Consider the following 8,564-nt stretch of genomic DNA (forward strand, 5'->3'; position numbering starts at 1 on the left):
GTAGAAGTAAGGAATTATTTGACGTTTTTTTGTACCCTTCCCTCTTCCAGTGATGGTAATGAAGCGAAGGTAAAAGTGCAGTGACATCAAACAAACGCACGTGCCCTAAAATAACAAAACAAATTGAAAACACGTTTTACAAGAAAGAGATCCTAGGTAGGCGTACCACCTATTCATCTGGAAGGTTCAAAAATGTTACGATGCAGCTATCCCGGAATCCGTGGAGTAGGTGAAACGTTAAAAAAAGGAAGACATTGCATAACTAATCACTTATTCAAGAAAATAGGAGGAACAGCATGCACAATGCCTTTGTAAAAACACGTGACATTAATGTTATTCGAGTGTGAAAAGTACGTGAATGAGCTTCATGGTGAATAAGGTACGCGAAATTTAGTTGTTATTAGTATTTATTTTTTAGATAAATAATGACCCCATGAGAATTAGGAACTAGGTCAGAAATATCTCCGGTCAAATCAAACAAGAACGCTACCCTAGCGTACTGGTGAACTCTAGTGGCCTTGGTGCCCAGAGGTGATAGCCGCTGCAATTAATGATTATTTCATCAGAAGTTGTTATTTTGATTTGTACGTGACGACGAGAAATCCTTAATTACCGTTTGAGGGCAACGGTGTGCCTAACTCCATAGCACAGCGTGCTATTTCATGGCGTAAAACTGAAGAAATTGCAAATGACATTACAAAGAGTCCTGCGGCTGGAAACGATTGAGTCAAACATATGTGAATAAAATACATAGCCGATTTATTATCACCCGTGATCTAACAAACTATTAATTTAACTTTCTCTACTGGCATTTTTCCCGATACATTGAAAATCGCTAAGCGTGCGCCAAATACTTAATGGTTGTAATAAGCATGAGATTGCTAATTGTCATCCTATATCAGTACTACCTGTTTTATAGGAAGTGTTTCACAACTGAATGAGTTACAAGTATTTCTCAGCAAATACAATGTAATTAGTGGAGCCTAGTTCCGCTTTAAAAAATCAGCCGAGCTTGCAGTACTCAATATAAAAAATTCGATAATAGAAACTTTTCAGAAAATAAGGTGTACAGACTCGTTCCCTTTGTCGATTTATGTAAAGCATGGAATACTGTGTATAATGTTGTTATTCTAGCCCAACTGAATACGTACGGCGTCCTGGGCGTTTCATATTGATTATTACAAAATTACTTAGCAGGCCGTTATAAACACGCAGTTATAAATCAAGAAGCATCTTCATTTCGCTCGGAAAAGAGGTGTGCCACAAGGATCTATACTAGGACCATTTTCTCACAGTATTTATAATTTATGTAAATGACCTGTATCGCATTCCGGATTGCACCAAATTGATTATGTACGCTGACCGCAGTAATATCATGCTGTTGGTGATTATTTCTCAGGCCTTGAAAGGAGTGTCAATACATAGCATATCAGCTTTCTTGTTGGATTAAGATTAATAAGTTAAGAATTTACGCGATCGAAACTATACAAGTGTTATTTGCACCTATAAGTCAGTCGTGGAATTTCAAGTTGCACGTTTGCATGCATAAACTCGCATGTATAAATTAAGTTCGTTATTCCCACTGTGGCTTAAGAAAGCGCTATACTGTACACTTATCTGTTTGCGGCTCAGTTATTGTGCGTTTTTATGCGGTAGCACCACATCTGAAAATTACACTACATCAGTCACATTACGAAAGAAAGTTACTAGGAATATTTGACAAATATGATGATCTGCAACATCTCAGCACGCGTCCGCTATTCTTCAAACATTTCATATTTAGAGCTAAAAAAATTTATTATCATAACCTGGTTTTGAAAATCTCCCAAAATGATGAGCTATACTCCCCATGCAGTTATTCTCGATGTATTCAATACTCCCTCCGCTCACAGAGTACAAGAACCTCAAAAGTTACGACTATCTATGCACTGCAACATACTGTATACCAAATACCAAGTTTCCTAAATGAAATTTGAAATTTGCTAGACTTAAATTATAAAAATTCTTAAAATCGCTGTAAACAAATTCCTATTGAAAAATGTATGGAATTCTTTTCAGAGCTCTTTATTGTTGAGCAGAACTTGCATATGAGTAAGTATTTTTTTCTCTTTCTTGCCCCATGTCCATCAATGTGCTACTGCTAGTTTTCTTTGTCGCATATACTTTTTTTCAGCTTGTGATTCTATATCTTTGTAGACTAATTTTCTGTCGACATTGTGTTATTGTTCAGATGCCTTGCTCCTATCAGGGCGGCGTGATTCCATTATCTCGTCTTAAGTTTCGCATGAGAAGTGTTGCTTTCTTATTTGTATTAGGCCTGGGTACCGAACTGTTTTCGAAGCAAAAGCCTCGTCAAGCTGGGATTTCGTTATATCTACCGAAAGAAATAAAAACATCAACAAAGAAAAATATGATGACTGTCTCAAATTAGGTGCAATTTTCCAGATTTAAAAATTAAAGGTGAATTTAAACATCACTGCTTCCATGTTTCACATTTAAAGAACTACAATCAAATATCTAATAAAAGACGTAATTACCGAATTTTTATAATTACTATTTTGAACCTGACAATATTCCAGGCAAAGTATGCCCACTTTCCACAGGAACTCCTTTGCTAAAAATGCCGCGTTCGCCATGCTCATTGGTTTTTTGTAAAGAATATTGTACAGATTAAAAAAAGGCCATGTATGAAGCAGTGGATGCTCCTTTCATGAGATCGGTTCATTCCTGAGGGACTGTGCTTAGGCGGTGTATCGCAGAGGAGGGGGTGAGCGAAATACCCCTTTTTTATCAATAATGTTGCTATGACATATACCACACAACAGACTCATAAGTCAGACATTGCCAAGTCAGACAAACAGCTTAGCAACACCTTTCAAAAATAGTGCATGAAGTAAATTTATTATACCACTTATAAATTATGCGTCTGAAAACAGGACACCAAGGAAGCTTGAAAGAAGCTATGATCTTGCACTAACAGTTCCAAAAAAAAAAGAAATAAGCTGGTTCAACGCGCTGTGGGATTGCATATGTTAGCCGAATGACGTTTAATGACGACAGACGTAAGCATTAGTACGTGCTTGAAATCAGAACGTTTTACCATTGAATCACCTAAGTATTCATGAGGCTGTCGTAGCGTAGTCTTTCCGTTGTCATAGATACGCGTCATCGGCGTCATTCCGGCATTGACATACCGTGGTGTTCTCCATTCCAGTGTTTTCGTCATGCCATCATAGCCACCCTAACCAGTGTCACCACCGCCGCCAACGTCAGCAGTCATTGTTCTCGACGTGGTCATTGTGATCACATCGTTCTCATCTGATCACGGTAGTTATGCCATCGCCTTCAGCACGCCTTCACTATCGCCTTGCCGTCATCGATCGTCAGCGCGTCGTAGTTGTCATAGCACCGTAGTCGTCGATGTCATTTAGGGTATTCATTATCATGCTGTCTCCATAACGCAATCACAGCCGTCATGACGCTGTTATTTTCGTCATCACCCTTCATCGCCGTCATGTATTATTCTCGTTGAAGTCATCCCGGTCAAACTTACACGGAAACCCTGGCGCACTGTGCAGTAACTAGGCGCGGAAAAAAAATTAGGAGGTGAGACAACCAGCAAGCAGGCTATCTGAGTAGAATTAAAGACAGTAAGACATTATCATGCAGCTCAAGACTGCACGATCAGTCAAGGACCGAAATGTTTTTAGTTGTTTCATCTAAAAGACGCGAAGTCATATGAACACACGAGTGTTGAGGAGACAGCATCCTTGTTAACTAAAATTATTGAGAGCCTTCTTTAAGGGGAAGTAGCAAGAAGAACGAGCTGCAGACATAGGAAAATAGCCCCTATTACTACACGCATCTCCCCAACACTTTAGGTGCCAGTGTCGCCTCTCCTTCGTGAACAGATGAACGCGCGTTACTTAACACTTCCCCAACTCATGTATGTTGAGTCAATGCCCTAAAGAATATAAATTTCTACGGTGACATTGCACTGGCCTGCAAATAGGTTCCCACAAACAATGCCGTTCATGTCAAAGCTTCGTGGTGGCAGAAGCACACATCTTATCTTTCTGTAGTCTAAATGTAAGTGATTAAAATGTGTCAGTCGGGAAAAACTTGTCTGTAGTGTGTTTCTGTAGAGTGTCTGGGTGCCTGCAGCGGACGCTAGTATGCTGACTACGACGTGTGATTTTCAAGCACACTGCAGAACGCAGGCAGATGGACCGGTACCACCTGCACGTTCTCTGGCATAAGAGGTAGTAATCGCAGGATTTCTCAGAACACATAGAGGAAAATAAGACACGTCTGGAATTTCAAGCAGGCAAATCGAAAGGAGGGCGAGAGGGTAAATCTGAAATATGACACACTAAATCTCAACAGCGCGAAATATATGGTAAATCACTAGGGTAAATATTACGGCACCATTGACAGGTATCAAAAGGTGACGCATATTTGTCAGATTTTATTATAGACTGCAGAGGCATCAAAAATAAAGCTCATGAGTTTTCTAGATTTTTCGATACAACTAAACCTTGTGGTGCACTTGTAACTGAGTCATTGCTCAGCAGTGACATTGGAGACTCCGAAGTGTTCCGAGAAAATTGTTTATTATCGAAAAGACCACCGTAGCCACGGTGGAGGCGTCTTCATATTAGATAATAAAAAATCTGCTGCAGTGAGGCTGATGTGAAAGGCTGCCGAAGAGAATCTGTCTGGGCACAGCTGAAGCTGAATAATGGTGACGCGATAACTGTATGTTCGTTTTATTGCCCTCCTTCTAGCACGGTTGAAGCACTCCAAGATCTTTCGAACGCTATGGAAACAGTTCAGGGTGATCGTTTGCGGGAAGTGACTTCAACCTGCCCGGAATCGATTGGTCTGCTGGAAGAGAGAAGCAAGTTAGCGAAATGCCGAGCATATGCTCGTCCTTCGCGTCCCCTCAATATGTGCCAGAGCTTAACTCACGGAAGCAACATACTGGATCTACTATTCACCACGTCTACTCTAGTAATGCCTGGAATAAGCATTCGCAGTTCTGTTTTATGCGAAAGAAATATAAATTATATAAGAGTACAAAGCACTGGTAGCAGCTTCATGTATGATTATTCCAAAGTTTGCCCAAGTAACATCTCTCATTCACACGATTTTTATGACGTGTTTGAGACACTGGCTGAACCAAATGCTCTGCATGAATTGTGCAGCATACTTAAAGCGAAGCTATTTTTGAGCTGCCGAATATACGGGTGTTCGTGGACAATGACTACAGGGCGCAGCAAAAGCAAGCCGTGGTGTACGAAAGAAGTGAACAAAGTTACAATGCGCATGCGATGTGCTTACGCTGCATTGAGAACGGACCCATCCCCCATAAGGAACGATGCGTTCGTACGAGGAACGGCGGAAATAAAGGCAGTTGTTCAGCGGGCCACAGATGCCTTTTGATGCTAAAGCGTCAAATGACTCGTTGAGCAAACAAGCCAGCGTCCGGCATCTGCAGCAGCGAAAGGGCACCTAAATTCCCATTGCCTGCGACGCCACGTCACTACCGCGCCTACCTGCTGCCGATGTAGCGCGCCAGGTGTCGCGTGAGCGGAGTGGGCGTCGGCGTGGCTCCAAACCACCCTCGCTATCGCAAGCCTGTCTCATCCACGCGTTCCTCGTTCGCGCAAACTCTGGCCTGCGTTCTACCAGCGCCTCGGTAAAGCCAAATCAAAACACGCCGTGTGTCTCAACGCACTCGCGTCGAGGTTAGCGTGACTTCAGGTTTAGGTCCTGCGTTGGAGCAACACCATACCTAGAAAGCACAGGGCCTGTTCACTGCGATCCATGACGTCATGCCGTGTGGCACGAAATTCCCATTGGCCAGGGTGACATGACGAAGGCGGTGACGTGAAAACCACCGCGGCTTACTCGGGAGCATCCCCATTAGATTCCATGGTAGTCGGGCCAGGTAACATGCATAGGAGTCAACGAGCCTTCTGCTATCTAGGTGGCGTTGGTTGGGCCTGTTGTTTTTATTCTTTATGAATGATATCAGTAACGACCTCTCGTCTTCTGAGCGGTTATTTGCAGACGACTGCATTTTATAGAGAGCAATGTGAAACCCAAGTGACCGCGTTTCCTTGCAAAATGACCCAGACGAAGTAGTTCATTGGTGCGACACTTGGAAGATGCTCGATCATAAATTTTGAGAAGACAAAGGATGTAATCTACACTAAAAAATTACTCATGAGTTTAATTGTAATATAAATGACGACTAAATTACCCCGCTAAACGAATTTAAACACCTATGCGTGTTTTTATCAATAGATTTATCATTGAACTACACTATACGTTATGTCACAGCCAAAGCCTGTAAAGTTTCGTGTTTTCTGCGGAGAAACGCAAGACAATCCACAATGGAAACTACGCAGCTACTGTAACACATTAATGTCCGGTCCATTCTTAAGTACGCTTGTACAATATGGGACCTAGGGCTAAAAAAAGTAATGAAACAACAAAAAAAGGTTGAGAATCCAGCCTAAATGTTTGTCCGTAACAATTACAGGCGGACTTGTAGCATGACTCTTGGATGAAATACGCTCGAAAAGCGGGGGAAAATTTTGAGGCTAAAATGTTTCACAATATATAGTTTTTCCAGCACCAGCATAGACGTACTTCTACGCAATTACGTCTCTCCACGAATCGATTACACAAACAAGGTTAGAGAAGGCAAGTGCAGAGCAGAGACGTTTAGAAATTCTTTTTTTTTTTTACAGCGAAGCTGTTTATGGCTAGGTTCTGGTGGATAAGGTCTCCGTCGACATAGACCAACAACTTCTCATACGTGGGCCGATCCTGAAGATAGTGCAATGCCGGGCGGACCCGCGGCGGAGGTGCAGTTCACCATTAAGGGGCCCACATTCACAGCTTGGCTAATCATCCTTGACATAGTGCAGGGGCACTGACTTTTTTTTTCGCGCACAATTTCAGATTGAAATCGCTTAACAGACCACGTTGCCACCATTAATTGTAACACTGCCTTCTACTTCCTGCTCTTGTTTTTTTTTACATTTGCGTAATCAAGTATATTATGTTCGTTACTTCATGCACTATGTTACGTTGTTCTTTTTCATGGTCGTCAGATAGCTGTACATATTTAATGATATAAAATTGTGCAGTGTGTAACCCCTCCCCTATAAATGGCAAGTTGGCGCTGAAGTATTGCGCTTAAATAAAACTTTGAAAATTAATGCAGAATTGGCCCGGAGAAAGTGTGTGCCAGTGATATTAAAGAAGAGTCCTAGGCATAGCACAGGTTACATATTTTTGGAACCAGGGAAATAATTTGTGGAGATTAAACCAGAGTCGTCGTAATAATAATCATCATCATCAGCCGCAACAACAGCACATGTTTACGTGTACTGCAGTTACAAAGAACTCTCCCTCTGATCTCCAATTAGCCCTGCCTTGCGCTAGCTGATTTGAACTTGCAGCTGCGAAATTCCTAATTTAATCACCCCACCTTAATTTCTGCAGTCCTCCGCTGTGCGTGCCTTTCCTTGGCACCCATTTTGTAACTGTAATGGTTAACTAATTATCTACCCTACGCATTACATGGCCTGCACAGCTTCTTTTCTTTTTCTCTTAATGTCAACTACAATACCAGCTATCCCATTTGCCTCTCCGATCCACACCACTCTATTCTTGTTTCTTAACGTTACGCCTAGGACGCTTCGTTCGATCACCACTTTTAGCGGTCCTTAACTTGTTCTCAAGCTTCTTTGTTCACTTCCAAGTTCCTGCCTCATATTTTAGCACTGGTAGAATGCAATGATTTTACACTTTTCTGTTCAACGACGGGGGGTAAGCACCCAGTCGGCACTTGGTGATGCCTGCAACATGCACGCATTGTCAAATCATACAAAAATACAATATCATACAAGAGCATCATACAAAAATACTGGAGGGAACTGTAGCACCAGTGTGTAGGTGAGCTGCAAACGTGTCAGTTTGGCCGGCATGGGAAATATTGTTAACATAGTTAACTTGCGATTTCGGCTAAACTTTATTCATATGGCTTCAAACGGGCTTGCGATTTTGCATATCATTCTGTGCCAGCGAAATATTGCGTTATAACTGCGGCAAGTCAGAAGTAATTCCACATGTTTTTATTACCTTCTTTGCTTTGAAATGTAAGATTTATTCCTTATTTAGGCCGATAAAGACATATCAGTCGCGGTAAATAAAACCATAGGAACGTGTCACTCTACAAGTACAAAGATCACACAAAGTCCATTGTCATGTCAGGTAAACGATCACAGCGGCAAAACTCCGCGTATTTTAACTCCATAGTCTGCACATGTGCACTATGCTGGAGCGAATAGCGAAACACACTAGAAATCCCGTACAAGATTTCCTCGACATGTGTATGTGACGTGAGCAGTAGGTGGCGGATGTAGAACAACATGGTCGCCCAAACACTGCCTTCAATCTCTGTCTTCCACTTCTTTTCAGCACAGACCATCCGTCCACCCTTACATGTATAGCGTTCGGGAAGCTTCATCTGTGGCAGCAAAAAA

This window comes from Dermacentor andersoni, chromosome 10 (assembly GCF_023375885.2).
Source record: "Dermacentor andersoni chromosome 10, qqDerAnde1_hic_scaffold, whole genome shotgun sequence".
In the NCBI taxonomy this organism is placed as follows: domain Eukaryota; kingdom Metazoa; phylum Arthropoda; class Arachnida; order Ixodida; family Ixodidae; genus Dermacentor; species Dermacentor andersoni.